Here is a 19,830-nt window from a genome sequence, read left to right as displayed (position 1 = left end):
TCATTTTATCATGGACATTCGAAACTGGATTAAAAAGAAAAAACCGACAGTTTGCAGGGTGGACTACGACCCAGGCCCGTCTACGCCACTCACCACTGTCACTCCGCCCACCAAAAGTAACGACTCGCCCTCACCGTTAAGTGTGCCAGAGGACCTTGGCAAAGACAAGCCAGCCCAGGTTCGTCTCAAACAGTTTCCAACAACATAAGACTGACTGTAAGCGGTCATTTTCGTCAAATTGGTAGAAAGATTGAATTTTGGTTTAAGTGTTAACAACCACTGGTTTTAGCAATTGGAAACATGCAACAGATAAGACGAAAGGATTTTGCAGACATGCTAACCGCCGGTAAGGAGATTTCAACCCTGGTTAATTCAGAACAGTTTTCTAGAAACCGCATGTACATGTCTGCAATAATAGACATTATTGAATTCCTAGTCTCAAACGAACTGCCATTGAGGGGCGCCATTGATTCAACTACCATAAACGGGTTGCAAACGTGTTAATTAAAGAGCTGATCCGAGCTCCTGAAGCTCTGCGTGCGGTCTAAGTAGAGGCGCAGTGCGCGTACTGGACACAACACGGATGGGGTTGGGTCTTCCTCCCCGGTGGGGAGCGCCTGTAAGTTCACCACCTGGTCCCGAAAAGGAGTGGAGGGAACTTTGGGCACGTAGCCGGACCGAGGTCTCAGGATAACGTGAGAATCCCTGGGTCCGAATTCTAGGCAGTCAGGGGACACGGAGAATGCTTGTAGGTCCCCTACCCTCTTGATGGAGGCGAGCGCCATCAGGAGAACCGTCTTTATCGTGACATGAGAAAGAGCGGCATCTCCTAGGGGCTCGAAGGGGGGCGGACGAGGCGGATTCCGCAGAGTTGTGATGAGCGGCAATGGCGGATACATACACTTTCAGTGTGGATGGGGAGAGGTTAGTCTCGAGTCTCTCTTGTAGAAAGGACAGCACGGTCCCAATCGCACAACTCCGTGGGTCTTCTCTTTGAGAAGAGCACCAGAACGAGAAGAGGCGCCACTTGTAGGCGTACAGTCGCCTAGTGGCTGGTGCCCTTGCCTGAGATATGGTCTCTACCACCGCCGGGGGTAGGCCACTCAGGATCTCCTCGTCCCGTCCAGGGGCCAGACATGGAGGTTCCAGAGGTCTGGCCTGGGATGCCATAACGTGCCCTTCCCCTGGGAAGCAGGTCCTTCGTCAGGGGAGTCGGCCAGGGGGGAGCTGTTGTCAAGAGCATTAGCTCCGAGAACCAAGTCCGGTTGGGCGAGTGTGGCGTAACGAGTAACACTTGATGCTCCTCTTCCCTGACCTTGCACAGAGTCTGTGCAATGAGGCTCACTGGGGGGAAGGCGTACTTCCGCTTGTCCCGCGGCCAGCTGTGCGCTAGGGCATCCGTGCCGAGGGGAGCCTCGGAGAGGGAGTACCAAAGCAGGCAATGGGTGGTTTCCAGGGAGGTGAACAGGTCTACCCGAGCCTGCCCGAACTGCACCCAAATGAGCTGGACTGCGCGGGGGTGGAGTCGCCACTCTCCGCGAGGCGTCGACTGACGAGAGAGCGTGTCTGCTGTCTGGTTCAGGTCACCTGGGATATACGTGACACGCAGGGAGTGGGTCACCTGCTGACTCCCCAGGAGGCGTCGGGCGAGTCGTGTTAACTGCCGTGAGCGCACGCCACCCTGGCGGTTGATATACGCTACTGCAGTAGTGCTGTCCAACCGGACCAGCACGCACTTGCCCTGCACGAGAGGCTGCAGCCTCTTCAGTGCGAGTAGCACGGTCTACAACTCTAGGCAATTGATATGCAAGCGCAGGCGGGGGCCCATCCAAAGCCCTGAGCCAGTCGTCGAGATAGTTCAGTACCCGCACACCTCTCTCCCTGAGGCTTCCACGATCTTTGTAAAGACTCATGGGGACAGGGACAGACTGAAGGGGAGGACTCTGTACTGATATGCCTGACCCTCGAAAGCGAACTGTAGGAACAGGCGATGACGATGGAGAATCGAGACATGAAAGTAAGCGTCCTTCAGGTCGATTGCCATGAACCAATCCTGACATCTGACAGATGTCAGGATGTGCTTCTGCGTGAGCATCCTGAACGGCAACTTGTGCAGGTGCCTGTTCAGGGTACGCAGATCTAGGATGGGGCGCATCCCCCCGCCCTTTTTGGGGACAATGAAATACGGGCTGTAAAACCCATTGGACATCTTGGCTAGAGGGACGGGCTCGATCGCTCCTTTCACCAGAAGGGTGGCAACCTCGGCCCGTAGTACGGGAGCATCCTGACCTCTGACTGAGGTTGAGAGGATGCCCCGAAACTTGGGCGGGTTTCAGGCGAATTGGATCGCATAGCCGAGACGGATCGTTTCCCTCAGCCACCGTGACGGTATGGGAAGCTCGAGCCAAGCTCCCAGGGACCGCGACAGGGGGACTAAGGGTACAATCTGCTTCATCGACCCCCCGGGGGGTGGTTCGATGGCTGGCAGTGCAGGTCTCTCGCCGGGGGCGGACCCCCAGGGAGGAGACTGGCTCTGTTGGTTTGCCTGCCTGGAGATGCAGCTCCACGCACCGTCGATTTGAGAGTGCTGAGGGCTGCAATGTACATTCGATGTTGCGCCTCGCCAAGACGTAACATCGAGTTGCCGAACACCGTCTGACAGAGGGTGAGAGCGGCTGTGAGAAACACCCAGGGAGATTGGAAACTCTTTTTATGAGGAAGTGGGCACTAGGCCCCCTGATGTTGGGACGGGGCAGGAACTGTCCCGGATCGACCGACCAGCGATGGCATGGCTGGGGTTGGGCCCGATGGTGTCAACCTCCCTGGGGTCTTCCTGTCAGGGTCGCTTCTTCCTCGAAGGTTGCTGACAGGGTGGCGGTCTCCTCTTCGATGTCCTCTTCCGGGGTGCCGCCTGGGTAGGGAGCGCCGGGGCCGGAGCTGGCGTAGAAGAGGGCCAGGGCTGCTGGGGGGCAGGCGCCGCACGGGATCTCGAAAGCCTGTGGGCAGGCCAAGTCACGGCGGGGCAGGATGTGGCTAATCGCCTCCATCTGCTTCTTCACTGTCGAGAACTGCTGAGCGAAGTCCTCGACAGTGTCACCAAACAGCCCACCCTGCGCAATGGGCTCATCTCCACAAGGTTAAGACAGAGATGCCTCTCCTGGACCACAAGAGTGGACATCGCCCGACCCAGGGCCCACGCGGTCACCTTGGTCGCCCATAGGGCGAGGTCGGTGGCGGTGCGGAGTTCCAGCGTTATCCCTGGGTCGGTCTTACCCTCGTGGATCTCTTTCAACACCTTGGCCTGTTGGACCTGCAGGATGGCCATGGCGTGGAGAGAGGAGGCAGCTTGGCCCGCAGTAGCGTAGGCCTTCGACACCAGTGATGCCAAAATCCTTCACGCTTTGGACGGGAGTTTCGGTCGACCTCTCCAGGTGGACACCGCCTGCGGGCACAGGTGCACCGCGACTGCACATTCCACCTGGGGCACGTCGACGTAACCTCTAGCTGCCCCACCATCGAGGGAAGAAAGAGCGACGGAACTGGTTTGACGTGTACGAGCTGAAAAAGGGGCGTTCCACGTCTTCGTCAGTTCCTCATGCACCTCCGGGAAGAACGGAACCGGGGTTGGGCGCGGCTTGGAGTCGCGCTCAGAGCCCAAGAACCATGTGTCCAGCCGTGAGCGCTGGGGGAGAGGCACCGGAGTGCACTCTAACCCAATGCTCATGGCGGCCCGGGAAAGCATGGCCAACATCTCGAAATCCGCTTCTTCCTGAGCTCGACCCCCCATGGGGGGGAGCTGCAAGGAATCGTCGGGATCGGATGCTAGCAAATCGCTCTCCGATGCTGCGATAGACATCTCATCTTCTTCACGCACCGTTTCCGAATGCGTGAATGAGGATGCAGGGATGGATTTTAGTTATTTTATTGAGATATGTAGCATTTTGTGTCAGTATTGCATGTGATTAAGGATTTTGTAAATTGTTTCTTTGATAAAGCTGTCAAATTCGTAAAAAAAATCTGGTGTTTCCTCAGCGATAATGGTTTAATGATGAAATAACGCTCATTAGAAAAATCTGTGTAAAAATGGACACTCCACTCTCCAGACATATCAAACTAGGCTCAAATTGACTAATACATATTTTTACAGTAACGTTTTTGTCTTTTAATTGTTGTTTAAATTCTTATGTGAAGGCCTTACCAACAAAATCAGTGTTTAAATAAAGTATGCAGTAATATAAAATATGTCTAATGTCAGTATATAGTTTTCCCAGCAGATTTCCCTTCAAATGATCCCCACAGACATTGGGAATAACCCCAGAAGGAAAACTGTTAAAGGAGTAAATTATGTTTAATTTTAATCACGTTATTAGTGATGTAACTAGTAAATTTACTCTTAGAATGTTAGTTTACGCTTCACATGTTTTAGTGAACAGAAATGCAAGATAGACTCTTTGAATGTTACAAATGATTAAAAAAACGGATTACAAATGAATACAGAGTACCTGTAGATATTTGAGTACATGTAACATGACAAAAGCAAATGATTTTGAATACATTTGTGTAGTTGAGTGTAGTTGAGCTTTTGCATAATCTGTAATAAATAAAATAAATTTTGAGAATCAGTGTTTGTGTTTAATATTGTTTGATTGTGTTTATTGAATATTTCAAATAAAAAATATGTTGTGGTGTAAATATGGTAAAATTCTGGGAGAATTCTGGCTTTTGGTCTATCAGCCACATGTGGCCCACATAAGGGCCATCAGTCCTTTACTGAACTCAGCCAAACAAGAATGACATATAAGGTCCACATATGGGCCACATCATTTTTTTATTATATGGCTCACTTTTGGTGGAATTATAGCACGTGTCTGGTTGAGTTGTGGCTAAGAAGATGTGGACCAGATCTGGGCCGGGGAACACTTTCTTAAGTGGGCCACAGGTCAGCAGTTTATTTGGGCCAGAACTGCACCACAGGAAATTTGCTGACTGTGTTGCTATGGTTACGATTCCACAATTAACTAAACAATTGTCAAAGGCTAACAAAAAGAAACGTCAAAGACTTCTGATAACATATCTACTGTCATCGGCCTGCAGTTTAATAGACATGTATCAGCCACTTAAACACACACACACATACACACAGACAATCTCAGACGTTTGTATTTCAATGAAATATCATTCAGTGATTTTCCATTGACTTCCATTTTCCATTGACTTGTTTTTATTCTGAGATCATTTTTTCTATCCCTGAACAATGTAGGCACGACCTGACCAACATACACACACGCAGTTTGTATGTAAAGCTTGGCTGAAAGAGCATTCATATACTTGCTGCATCCTTATCAAGTCCAATATTTCAAATAACTTAATTGTATTCGGCCAAACAACACGTCAAGCCTTGTGTTAACTGTGGGTTTCTTTGTCGTTCAGCTGGCTGACAAGGATTGTATTGGTATAATTAAAAATCAATGCCCTCGAAAGCTTAAATTAACATCTTAAATTTTATCTTGTCTGTGGGACAAAGTGGCCACAGAACTACATTGATTTTTATGCGTAGTACGTGTTGGCAACATTGCAACCTCAAAGAGCAGATATTTAGCAGATATTTACCTTAAATACGATGCCATCTTTGTAACTAGTTTGCTGGAAAGCATTTTGGAAATATGTATTAAATCAGTCATCTGCTGGTGAAGAAAAACCTACAAATGTCAGTTCTAAACAGCTTGAAAACTTGCCACAAAACAGAAAGCATGCTGATTATCTCAAAAGAAAGCTTGGCAGGCGAAATGTCAGCGTAAGTTATGATACTGACATGAATTTCTGCCATTTTTGAACTGGAATCTGTTTCTGTTATTCACTCCAAATGTACTGTATCTCATTAGCTTTATCTCTGACAAGATTGCTTGTCAAGTAAGCTGTCTGAGATACATTCAGAATGAAATATTCTCATAAACTAATTTCTTCTGTTTAGATTTATACCCAGTGATATGCCAAGCAGCACAATGCTTTTGTGTTTCACTTCAGTATTGTATTTAAACTTAGAATATTGCTTCAGAAGACTAAGTTGTGTTTTTTGTTTGTTTTTTAAAGCTTGATAGGCTGTCACTGTATCTGTTCAGTGAAAAAACGCTGCTTGGACATCCTGCTTTTGTGTTTCATGGAAAGTCAAAGGGTTTTGTATGTCTTTGTTAAAAGCTTTCCAACACAACCTGCAGTGCATCTGAGGTATGCTTTATTTTGATCAGTATGGGAATATAACCCATGACCCTGTAGCACTTTAGAAAAGAAAACAATTTACTTGAAAATAACCATAACAAATTTGGAAGAAATGTAACTCTTAAAAACAGTATCAGTGGCGTAGCGTCTGGGTGTGCAGGGTAGGTGCATATGGGCCCGGGGCCCGCATCCAAGTTTTATTCATGGCCGTCTAATACTGCAGAAAATTACTAGATGACTGATCTCAGATATGGTCTACAGATGGGCAGATACGCCACTTCACCAGCAGCTTCAGTGCGTAGTGAGTAAGTAGTTTAAAAAAAGTGGAATGCAAGATCGAGTCTGCCTTGAAAGAGTGAAAGAGCCAGATGTAAGTAGCTAAATGTTTAATGTTTGACAACTGTATTATCATATAAATGTTAGGGCCGTTCACATATCGCGTGTAAAAACACGTGAAAAACGCTTGCTGTGTCGTCTTTTCCCCCTTTCTGGCTCTTGTGAGTTTGCACTCCCTTGGGGTCTGCCGTTACTATTTGAGCATGATTTACGCTTGTCAACATTTAAATAACAGACCTCAGTGAACAACCGATGTCCAGTAATGCGTAACGCAGTCGCAAACAGACGGAGGGGGCCCGTTAAAAGTTTTTGTATATGGGCCCAGACCTGACTTGCTATGCCACTGAACAGTATCATAATTCCAAAGCAAACCTTTACATATGTAAGCAGTAGATTCAGTCCTGAACCCAACACACAATCATACACGCACGCACGCACGCACACATGCATGCTTCATTATGAATAAATTCATAAAGCAGCAGCACAAAGCCGAAACTAAATGGCAGTATTCACACTGTCAAATGATTTTAGATGGCACATCGGGGGGGTGGACTGCCGTGAATTGATGATAAAATTGTGATTGCCTCAAAGGATTGTTGGAAAAATGTCTGGCATGTTGTTTTAAAGGGAATTACTCCTAAAATACCCAGGAGAGCCACTGCCAGTTATACCTCCCGATGTGTATTGCATGAGACAAGCTGCCAATCTACAGGAGCATAATGGGAACCCTCTGAGAAACACTCCTGTCCTCTGTTCTTTCACTAGCCTCTCTACGGTATTAGCCTTTTCCTAATCTTTTAAATCTATTAATAGTGCTATGTTTTTCTCTTATTTCATCGTCATTTTCATGTGCTCTTGTTCTTCATTCCATTAACACCATGCCTCTGTGATGGTGCAATGTGGAAGCTTAAGAAGTATCTATTGACAGAAATGCAATATAATATACATAACTGCTTTCTGAGGTGTATATAGACATTACATAATCAAGCGTTATGTTTTATTACCATAGAATGAGCAATTTCTATCTACACCGTGGGTCCCCTTGCATGGAAATCGCCATGTTGTTTCTACAGTATCACTAAACGGACAAGCTGCTCTACAGAGCGCATTTCGTAAAAACATTATCTCCTTTGGCAAAGAAGTGAAATCGTGACGACATCTTAGTCCTGTGTCAGCCACCGTAGTGTTTCGAAAGAGATGGGTGAGCGTGGAGTGAGGTGTTCGTTGCAATTCACAACCACTAGATGCCGCTAAAATCCACATTGCTATCCACAGGGATAGTTCACCGAAAAATGTATAATTATATAAATATCTTAATTATCTTAATTGTTATTTACTCACCTTCATGTCATTCCATACATGTTTTCTTAGGAAAAACAGCAGCATACAAATACGATCAGTTTTATCACGGATGACCTGCTGAACATTCGGCAGAACACACCACAAAATCTTTTACCGGTTTTTGAGTTTTCTGACGTTTTGCTGGACATTGTTGTTGGCGGAGCCGTAGCTCTGGTCATCACAGGCAACAGCTTTGATATACTTTGCCTTGCCGAAACGTGGCTTAAACCAAATGATTATTACGGTCTAAATGAGTGTACCCCACCAAGCTACTGTTATTGTCAGGTCCCGGGTTTGATTTTCCTTTTCACTGTCTCACTTTCGCCTCATCACTACTCTGTTGCACAGCTGATGCGGTTTGGCAATCAGCCGAGCGGCTCAGCAGCGCACACCTGTCTCTTATCTCTACTCGTCAACTCTCCCCTTTATATTCCTCTCTTTTCTTTCCTTAGTTGCTGTTGCGTTGTATGGTTTACCCCGCTCTTGCTACCTTCGGAATATTCTAATCTTGTTTTCTTCTAGTCGTAGTTACCTTGAGTGTTTTTGTTTGGAGTTTTGTTCTCGGGACTGACCTGCTGTTCGGTACTGGATCCTCCTTTAGTCTTCTTCACCGGTTGGGATTATGAGCTTGCCTTTTCCCTCTGGATCCTGTTTGCACCTCGATCGACCCTCGCCCGTCTGACTACTCTCTGGATTTCCCTTTGGACACTGTATGCCACTCGTCTGACCACACGCCTGTTTGACCCTGCCTCTGTCTCATTCTTGGGATTGTCGGAACTCTGTTCCGTTATTTTGTTTTTTGACTCTTGTCTTGCTGATTTATTAAATTCTTTTGATTTGAATCTGCCCTTGAGTCCAGTTCTTCCGAGCGTGACAGTTATATGCATGAGCCACGTCCGGTTGGTCGAGGTGGCGGTGTCGCAACAATCTTTAGAGACTTTCTTACTGTAACTCCGAGAACGGAGCATAAATTTACATCATTTGAAGTGCTTGCATTGAACATAATTGTTCCAATTGACAGTAAAAAATCATTGCTTTCTTGTACGTTGGCTACAGTGTATAGACCCCCTGGTCCCTACACTGATTTTCTGAAAGAGTTTGCGGACTTCCTATCGGACCTATTGGTTAACGTTGATAAAGTACTAATTGTCAGAGACTTTAATATCCACGTAGATAGTGCTAACGATGCATTAGCAGTGGTGTTTACAGAGCTATTACACTCTTTTGGAGTAACACAACACATCAATGGACCCACTCAACGATTTAATCATACACTAGACTTGATTATATCTCACGGAGCCGATCTAACCAATATAGATATTATACCTCAAAGCGACGATGTCACTGATCACTATCTTATAACATGTACACTGCGCACTGCAGAAATCAGCCGTTTAACTCGTTATCGACAGGGTAGAACAATTACCTCGACTACTAAAGATAGTTTCGCAAAGAGCTTGCCAGATCTGACTCCTTTAATAACCATACCAATAAATACAGAATCGCTCGATGACATGACCAGCAAATTGGGTACTATTTTCTCTAATACATTAGAAGCTGTCGCACCTATGAAGTCAAAAAAGATTAATGAGAAAAACGCAGCACCATGGTACAATAGCACCACTCGCGCCCTTAAAAGAGAAACACGTAAACTGGAGCGCAAATGGAAACAAACCCAATTAGAGGTCTTTAAAATTGCGTGGAAAGAGAGTGCAAACTGTTATAAAAAGGCACTAAAAGCAGCAAGTCTTTAAAGTTCTTTTAATTACTTATAAAGCCTTAAACGGTTTAGCCCCTACCTACATAACAGAGCTTCTACCACACTACAACCCATCACGCTCTCTAAGATCTCAAAACTCCAGACTTTTGATAACACCTAGAATAACTAAATCCACCAAAGGGGGTAGAGCTTTCTCATACGTAGCACCTAAACTCTGGAATAGCCTCCCCGATACTATTCGAGGGTCAGACACACTCTCCCAATTTAAATCTAGATTAAAGACACATCTTTTCAGCCAAGCATTCACTAACACATAGCTAATGAACAGCAGCTACGCTAATTATTCTCTTTCTGCCCTCGCCTCGGGATGCCCATCCCGAGGTAGGGAGAGATTCCGCCAGGCCCAGATGAACGTCATATGCCCATCCACAACTAGAGATTACGCCAGCTACATCGGAAAATCCCGTACCATCCTCCTGCGAGAACCTGTGGACTGACTGACCATCCCAGCTCCATCCAAGGCAATTCCATCACCACCCAAGAAAAAGGCGACCATCTGGCCGGCCCAGCTCAGACAATTCCATCCCCAACCGAGAGCAAAGACGGACTACCTGTCACATAAATGCTAAATTTACAATACTTGGTATTTAATGCTAAACTTCATCACATGACAGCAGTTTGAAGTTATGGCTGCACTCAGTGACTTTGATTGGAGGTAGCTGGGTGGGTGTTGTGGGAGTGGGGGGGCTTGTTGGTTGTGGTTCGGGGCGTTTCATTTGTTGGGACTGTGTGGGTCTGGTCTGGTTGGTCTTGTTTTGTGGTCGATGTCGGACAACAGAGGAATAAAGTTAATTATGCCATTACTACTTTTCCCTGGTTGTTCCTCTGTTGTCTGTTGTTGATCGCGGAATGGACCGGGTTGGACCTGCACGGTTTCGGCGGGTGGGGCTTCCTGGGTCGCGGCTCGTGGGCTCTCCCTGTTCTTCGTGGACGTTGCTCGGTGGCTTTGGTCGGGGTCACTGATGCAGCTATGACACGTCAGAGGAGATCTGGCCCTCCCGGCTGAGCCTGGTTTCTCCCGAGGTTTTTTTTTCTCCATTATTCATCATTGGAGTTTGGGTTCCTCGCCACAGCAGAGCAGTGCAGTGTTGGCTTGCTCACCGGGAGACTGCATTTATTTATTTATTCATTTATTTATTAGATATTATTTATTATAATGATCTTGCTTGGTCTATAAACACCATGCACTGTGCTGTGTTTTACCTTTCTGTGTTTTTCTTATTTGCTCCTGTAAAGCTGCTTTGGAACAATGCACATTGTGAAAAGCGCTATATAAATAAAATTGAATTGAATTGAATTTCGAATGACGTTGCCTAGCATCCATCTGGCGAATCTCCGCTCTCTACCCAACAAAACGGACGAACTCCTTCTGCTTTCCCGGTTTAACAAGGACTTTTCTAACTCTGCTGCCCTCACGGAAACCTGGCTGAACGGCGCCATTGCAGACAGCGCGTTACAACTTCCTAACTTCCAGCTGATCAGAGCAGATCGCGACGCGGAATCAACGGGGAAATCGCGCGGTGGCGGGACGTGCTTTTACATCAATGAGAGGTGGTGTACAGATGTAACCGTGTTAAAGAAGATGTGCTGTTCAGATCTAGAAACACTCTTCATTAACTGCAAGCAGTTCTACTCTCCGCGGGAGTTCTGTTCGTTCATTCTCGTGAGTGTTTACATTCCTCCGCAAGCGCACGTGAGTTCAGCTTTACAGAAACTCGCTGATCAGATCACAGACATAGAACAACAACACCCGGACTCTGTTTTAATTATTCTCGGGGACTTTAATAAAGCAAATCTCTCCCGCGAACTGCCAAAATACAGACAGCACATCACATGTCCCACCAGAGACAGTAATATATTGGATCACTGTTACACAGCAATAAAGGATGCATATCACTCTGTTCCACGAGCAGCTTTAGGACTCTCTGATCACTGTTTGGTTCATCTTATCCCGTCCTACAGGCAGAAACTTAAATCTGCAAAACCTGTATTAAGAACTGTTAAAAGATGGACTATTGAAACAGAGCAGGATTTACAAGCCTGTTTCTATCTCACTGATTGGACTGTTTTTGAAGCTGTTGCCACCGATCTAGACAAGCTGACAGAAACTGTAACTTCATATATCAGTTTCTGTGAGGATATGTGCATCCCTACCAAGTCTTATCTAACTTACAACAACGACAAACCGTGGTTCACAGCAAAACTCAGACAGCTCCGTCAGGCCAAAGAAGATGCTTACAGGAAAGGGGACAAAGTCTTGTATAAACAGGCCAAATTCACACTGGAAAAGGAGATCAGAGGGGCAAAGAGGAATTATTCTGTCAACTTAAGGAACAAATTCTCTTCCAGTGATCCTGCTTCAGTGTGGAAAGGTCTGAAAGATATCACCAGTTACAAGACACCATCCCCCAGCACTTTGGAGAACCAACAACTAGCTGACGACTTGAACAAGTTTTATTGCCGGTTTGAAAAACACCCCACACCCGTCCTGAACACCTCTCCACACAACCATTCACACCTTCAGTAAGCCCCCTCTCTCCCACACCTACAATTCAGATCACTGAAGAAGATGTGCGCCAGGTCTTCAGAAAGAACAAAAGAAGGAAAGCACCAGGCCCAGACGGTGTGTCACCAGCCTGCCTAAAAATATGTGATGACCAGCTGGCCCCCATCTTCACACAGATCTTCAACAGATCACTGGAGCTGTGCAAAGTCCCCTCATGCTTCAAACGCTCCACCATCATCCCAGTCCCAAAGAAACCCAAAATGACTGGACTTAATGACTACAGACCTGTGGCTCTAACGTCTGTGGCCATGAAATCATTTGAAAGACTGGTTTTGGCCTATCTGAAGGACATCACTGGTCCCTTACTGGACCCCATGCAGTTTGCCTACAGAGCAAACAGGTCTGTGGATGATGCTGTCAACATGGGACTGCACTTCATCCTTCAGCATCTGGACAGACCAGGGACCTACGCGAGGATCCTGTTTGTGGACTTCTGTCACGGATCGTGGTGGAAGAAGAACCCAGATGCAGGCAGGCAATGAAGAGGTTAACAAACAAGACTTTATTTAACACGAAAACAAGAAACAAAACACCCACGAGGGGGTAAACGAAAAGGTAACAAAATAATAAACGAACAACAGGACCTAGGCTAACTAAACACTAAACTAGACAATACTTGACAAAGGCTAAACTAAACACTTACTAAGACAGGGGATTTACACGGCAAACAGGAACACAGGACACAGCGAACATGGAGCACATGGAACGTAATGCAGACGTCAAAACAGGTAAGCACAACAAATGTAATCCAACAGCACAAGACAAAGAAACATGAGGGCATTAAATAGGGAAGACAAATGAAGGATAACGACACAGGGCAGATGAGGGTAAATAAAACACGGCCGGGAAACAATACAGGAAACGAGAGGGGTGGGGCCAATGACAAGACACTGGAGAGAACGCATATTATTGTCAAAAGGACAATAATACGTTTCTCTCCACACATAACCAAAGGCTTTGTTATGGCTCTGCCACAGGACCAAGAAAAACATGACTAAGTGAGGCAGAGCCATGACAGAAGCCCCCCCTTTAATGAGCACCTCCAGGTGCTCACCAAGGGGTAGACGGACGAGACAAGACAGACTGGGTGACAGACCAATCAAGGGCAGACATGACAAAATAATAACAGGATTGGGATGGGACAATAAAAATAACAAACATGGGGGGGGTGGGGCAAAACAAGGGTTCATAGGGGAAACAGTTTTAATCCCCGGCTGCGCTCGAGGGCGCGGAGTCCTGGGGAATTCTGTGGGGGAAGTCCTGGGGGGACCGCCGACTTGAGCGTCGGCGGGACAAGGCTGGGACCCGGCTGGAAGGCCGGATGGACAGGGCTTGACGCCGGCTGGAAGGCCGGCTGGACAGGGCTTGACGCCGGCTGGAAGGCCGGCTGGACAGGGCTTGACGCCGGCTGGAAGGCCGGCTGGACAGGGCTTGACGCCGGCTGGTGCACCGGCTGGAAGGCCGGCTGCTGCACCGGACTGGACACCGGACTGGGCATCGGCTGCACCGGACTGGACATCGGACTGGAAACCGGACTGGACACCAGACTGGAACCCGGACTGGATACCGGACTGGACGCCGGCTGGATCACCGGACTGGATGCCGGCTGGATCACCGGATTGGACGCCGGCTGCACCGGACTGGACACCGGCTGCATCGGACTGGACGCCGGCTGCACCGGACTGGATGCCGGCAGCACTGGACTGCGTGCCCCTCTCTGTTGCCTTTTCTTCTTCAGCCTTTGAGGCTGAAGGGATGAGGTGATGGGCGCAGCTGGCTCCGGGTTGGACGCCTCCGACGAGGGACTCCAGGACTCCCTCCTTCCTTGCCTGCCTCGAAGGCTGACTGGTGGGGGAGAGGCTGCAGGGAGTGAGGCGGACGGTGAGGTGATGCCCACGATTCCGATCTGCATGGCATGATCCTCCGGGATCGTGACCAACGGGGACGGAGACTTGGAGTGAACTGAGACCCCTGGCTCCGACCGGTTAATGGCATATCTGACCACATTCTCGAAGCGCAGCGGCCTCAGCAACCTCATCTCCGCCCGCGAGATCGGATCGTTTAGGCCACCGTTGTAATTCACCGTTAGCTCCGCCTCACCAAAAACCATATCCTCTGCAGCCTCCAGGAACCTCTCGGTGTACTCCACCATGTCAGCCTCACCCTGATGGATGCTACAAAGGAGGTGAGCCTGGCGAGATCGGAGGACATCCATTGTGCCGCCTGCTGGGTTCAGCGATGGCTCGTTCGTTATGTCACGATTCGTGGAGGAAGAACCCAATTGCAGGCAGGCATGAAGGGGTTAAATTATATTTCATTACACAGGACAACCACTGAACAAAAGAAAATACCCACGAGGGGGTGTCTAACAAGACGAACTAAACTATAAAACAAAAAACAAAGACTTCCCACATGGGGGCAAAAGGTAAACAAAACAAGGCACAACACAACGTCTTACAAAAAAACACGGCAGGGTAACTAAGGCTAAAACACAACACTCACAGTTCACGGACAAGGCAATTGAACAGGCACACGGGCAACAACACGAGAATATGAACAAGGTGCATGGTACATCAAACGCACACAACCACAACGAACGAGCCCAGGACAATGAACACGAGGGTATTTTAAAGGTAAGACAAACGAGGGATAATGACACAGGGCAGGTGGGAAACATTAGACACGGCAGGGAGGCAATACACGAAACGAGAGGGGCGGGGCCAATGACGAGACACTGGAGAGAACGCATATTATTGTCAAAAGGACAATAATACGTTTCTCTCCACACATAACCAAAGGCTTTGTCATGGCTCTGCCACAGAACCAAGAAAAACATGACTAAGTGAGGCAGAGCCATGACAGACTTCAGCTCCGCTTTTAACACCATCATCACGGACACCCTTCAGAATAAACTGGCACAGCTCTCCGTCCCACCTCTGTCTGTCAGTGGATCAACAGCTTCTTGACAGACAGGCAGCAGTTAGTAAAGCTTGGTAAATTCAAATCCAACACCTGCACCATCAGCACTGGAGCTCCTCAGGGCTGTGTTCTCTCCCAACTGCTCTTCTCCCTTTACACGAATGATTGCACATCTAAAGACCACTCTGTCAAGCTCCTGAAGTTTGCAGACGACACCACACTGATCGGCCTCATTCAGGACAGTGACGAGTCTGCTTACAGACAGGTGGTCAAGGAGCTGGCTGTCTGGTGCAGTCTTAACAACCTGGAGCTTAACACGCTTAAAACTGTAGAGATGATCGTGGACTTCAGGAGAAAGCCCCCTGTTCTCCCCAAACTCACCATAATGAACAGCACTATGACTGCAGTGGAGTCATTCAGATTCCTGGGCACCACAATTTCTCAGGATCTGAAGTGGGACACTCACATTGACTCTATTGTTAAAAAGGCCCAGCAGAGGCTGTACTTCCTTCGCCAGCTGAGGAAGTTCAACCTGCCACAGGAGTTGCTGAAACAGTTCTACTCTGCCATCATCGAATCCATCCTCTGCACTTCTATAACTGTCTGGTTCAGCTCAGCTACCAAATCTTATCTCAGAAGACTACGGAGGGTAGTCCGGACTGCTGAGCGTATCATTGGTACAACCATGCCCACTCTCCAAGAACTGTACTCATCCAGAATGAGCAAAAGGGCTGGTAAAATCACTCTGGACCCCTCACACCCAGCACACTCCCTTTTTGAACAGTTACCGTCTGGTCGACGCTACAGAGCACTGAGCACCAGAACGACCAGACACAGGAACAGTTTCTTCCCTCAGGCAATCCATCTTATGAACACTTGACATTAAATGCGGAACACACAACTCTATTTTACATTATTTATTCACCAAATTTGCACATATCAGACCTGTACATACATAATTGTCTATATTGTATATTGTGTTTTTGCTGTTTTGTACATTGCCTGTTTCTACATTATTGTATATTATTATTATTATTATTATTCATCTGTGTTCTGTCCTGTTGCTGTCTTTCTGTTGCACTGTGGAGCTTCTGTCACTATAACAAATTCCTCGTATGTGGAAACATACTTGGCCAATAAAGCTCATTCTCATTCTCATACTGGGTTGGAATGACATGAAGGTGTGTAAATAGGTTTTTGGGTGAAGTATCACTTTGAGTAAGCCGATTTAAAGCATTACTGTCAGCATCCTCTGTCAAACCACTGTGCTACATGCCAACCTCATTCAGACAACAACTCATCCAACAACCTTAGGCTTATTACGCCATATTAGCAAAGCCCCTTTAGTGTCAAAATAGAGCACATTTTTATTCATTTGACAGTAAAGGCCACTAACAACAACAAAGTCAACAGTAAGGCCCTGCTGTCCAGTGTCACTGTGTTAGTCAAGTAATTGGGTCAATGTTATCTCTTAGCTCAGTGTTCAGTCTGGAGACCGATATTAAAAGTTTACCCAAAAATAAAAATTCTGTCATCATTTATTCACCCTCTTTTCATTTCAAACCTGTATGACTTTCTTTCTTGTGCAGAACCCAAAAAGGAGATATTTTGAATAATGTTGTTAACCGAACAATGGCGGTACCCATTCACTTCAATTGAATGGACACAAAACCAGTGAAAGTCAGTGGGTCCCACTGTTGCTTGGTTATACATTCTTTAAAGTATCTTCTTCTGTGTTATGCATAAGAAAGAAGTCCTACAGGTTTGAAATGACAAGAGGGGGAGTGAATGATGACAGAATTTTCATTTCTGGATAAACTATCCCTTTAAAATCAATAGCCTAGCCTCATTGTTAGCGTGCCTGCTTTCCAGGCTCAAACTAAATCCTTGGTGTTTCGAGTCAGATCCGTGGGCGTGGCTTGTTGGTTTTGACTAAATCCTTGGTGTTTCAAGTCTTACGAAACCTTTACCCTAATCCACACCCTAACCCTAACCTTACTCTAACCATCTAAACTACCTATGATTGTTAAAATCGCCAAAAACACTGTTGCGTGATGACGTCAGACTCGAAACACCAAGGATTTAGTGAGAGCCTGCTGTCCATGCCGACTGAAATCGGTTAAAATCTCACTTGCAGCAGGTGTACAGGTGGTTTGGGAGGGTTAATGTAACAGATACCAGCTTGTATGAGTTGTGTAGTGTGTAAAACTCGCTCTCTGATCTCTAGAGATCCTCCGTCCTCCTCCAGTCACTCTCCTGTACCACTCAACACACATTTCACAGAGTCAGACTTTCTCCACCATGACATTCTGGAATAATATTTAGTTGACACTTGAACAGGCTGGGGAGACGGTGTAATCACACTAGAGGTATTTTGTAATCCTATAATGATCGCCGTTAAAGCTGTGTTCTGATCCCCACTCATTTTGCTCTTGCCTCATAATTGGGTTTTAAATCCCCTCAATGCTGCTCATTACTATTCTGTGAGAGTCAAAGCTAATTCGGTTAGTGACGTTGGCTATGGTGGCACTATTATTGGTTGCCTGGTCACTCAATAAAGACTGTCAAAAACAGTCTAAGGCCTGTTCAAACCTTTTTCCTTCCACACACACACACACACACGCACGCACGCACGCACGCACGCACACACACACACGCACACACGCACACACACACGCACACACACACCACACACATACACATGCGCATTGTTATTCACATCATCGCCAGTATTCGTAAATTTATTGTCTCCTTCTTTAATCTGGCTTTATTATATCCAGTGGCTTCATTCATTTTGAACTAATCTCTCAGCCTCCATTGCCACTGTTCCATATCAGTTCCAGTGGCATAAAAGGAAGTAATGAAAAAATAAAGGTTTTCTTTTCTCTTTAATGTGCTTAGTGAAGTGTGCTTTGTGTATTACTGTCTTTGAAAAACAATGCCAATTTCTTTTGTGATGTATTTCGGTGCACCATATGTGAATATGGGCAGATCTAAACCTAAAGAGACTTTCTACCTGATCTGATAAAAAATTATTACAGTACATTGGAATAGCACAAATGTAACATGTTATTAAAAAAATATTATGCCATAACTTATTATATAGACCATTTATCGGATGCATTGACTTAATATAACAATGTATTTTATATTTAATTATATTAATATTCATTTATATTAATATTTTATTGTACATTAATTGTATTAAATTAAAATAAAACTACTCAACAGTTATTGACTCTTTGCGGAAGTCTACCGGAAGTTAAGTTTGGGCCACGTAACATTTGTTTATTTTGTTACTGCTGAAACCATCTATGGTGTATAGGAAACCAACTATCATCGTGTCATGGTTATTCATTTATTTCCAATGCAAACATGAAGTAAAATATGCAAAAGATTTTAGATTTGAATTATGGAGAGAAAAACTTTCCTAAACCTTTTTGTGTTTGTTTTTTAAAAAAGTGCATAAAAATTATTTTTAAATGTGCTAGGTTAATCAGGTGACAATTATCCATTGAAAATGATCTCCCTGTTGGAATTAAAAACAGCAAAGCACATGCTATATGAAAAGCACAAAGACAGACAGACTTGAACGCTCCACTACTGCTATGCTGCATGAGTGCTATAGGCTCTTCCAGAAGCATTCCGAGTTGCAGTCTATCAGAAAAAAATCTGTGTTTTTGGCAGTTCTTCACTCACACATCCACTCACTGATTGTGCCGGCACCCCGGAACGACAAAGGAGGAGAGAAGAAGGGTGCACAAGGGATGCTGCTCCTGATTCTGGGTGCCACAGCCAGCACCCAGGAAAGTAAACTAATTATTCTAACAGTAAAGCCGGGCATCATATACAGAACATGCCATATCTGAGCTAGCATCTTGTAAACAAGGTGGAAAATTAACTTATTGGCCCACCGGCCACGGTAACTGGCGACTGCCTGATTTTATCAGCTCCTCAGATGCTTTTTAATGTATATAAGAAACTCACTACATGCAGTGTCCCTAAAAAGCAAAAAAGCAGTTCTGAGAAAAGGTGCGGCATCATTTGCAGATCCCACTTGCTTTGATATTTGGTTATCTACGTGACACATTGGCAACTGTCTGTTAGACTGAATTGAAGTCACTCATCATCACTGGTGAAAGGTTACAAACAACAAAATAAAGAATTATGTAAGAAATAATGTTTGGCAGGCTACTGAGGCGAAAGTCTTTTGTAATGTGGTAAACATTGGTAATACAATGACAGCCATATAAGGGTGGCTCAGAACACACACATTTAAATGTTTTCTGGCTGCAAAAAGCGTGATCCTCGCAGCTGTCTGCCTACGTTAAAGCACCTCTTAGATAATTGGTGTGAAATAGAAGGCACAGAAGAAGCGTTAGGGAGGGACAGACACAGCCGAGGAAAGATGGCGGTGTATCTGTGTCTTGCTTCTCTTTACAATTTACTGCTCGTGTATGCAGATGAAGATGATGTATGCAATATGTGAGATTTAGAGTTGCACACTTCTGTCATTTTAAAATCTCAGTCTTACGTTTATGTAAAACGTAAAGGTTAATTTGGAAGAGCTAGGGATGAGGTGTGAGGTAGACATGATAATGAACATACTGAGAATCTGAAGAAAGAGACAGCAAATTAGTCATGATGAGACATAAAGGCACATAAGATATAA

General features: G+C 45.9%; 1 protein-coding gene across 1 annotated transcript in view; it reads right to left on the bottom strand.

The window, feature by feature from the left end:
* The window catches only part of ak5 (adenylate kinase 5), a 74,884-nt gene that overhangs the window by 46,434 nt on the left and 8,620 nt on the right, over nt 1-19,830 (bottom strand). The gene's annotated exons all lie outside the window — the stretch shown is intronic.

The sequence above is a fragment of the Triplophysa rosa genome, linkage group LG5, assembly GCF_024868665.1.
Source record: "Triplophysa rosa linkage group LG5, Trosa_1v2, whole genome shotgun sequence".
Taxonomy (NCBI): Eukaryota; Metazoa; Chordata; class Actinopteri; order Cypriniformes; family Nemacheilidae; genus Triplophysa; species Triplophysa rosa.
This window is presented reverse-complemented; position numbering and strand designations above follow the sequence as displayed.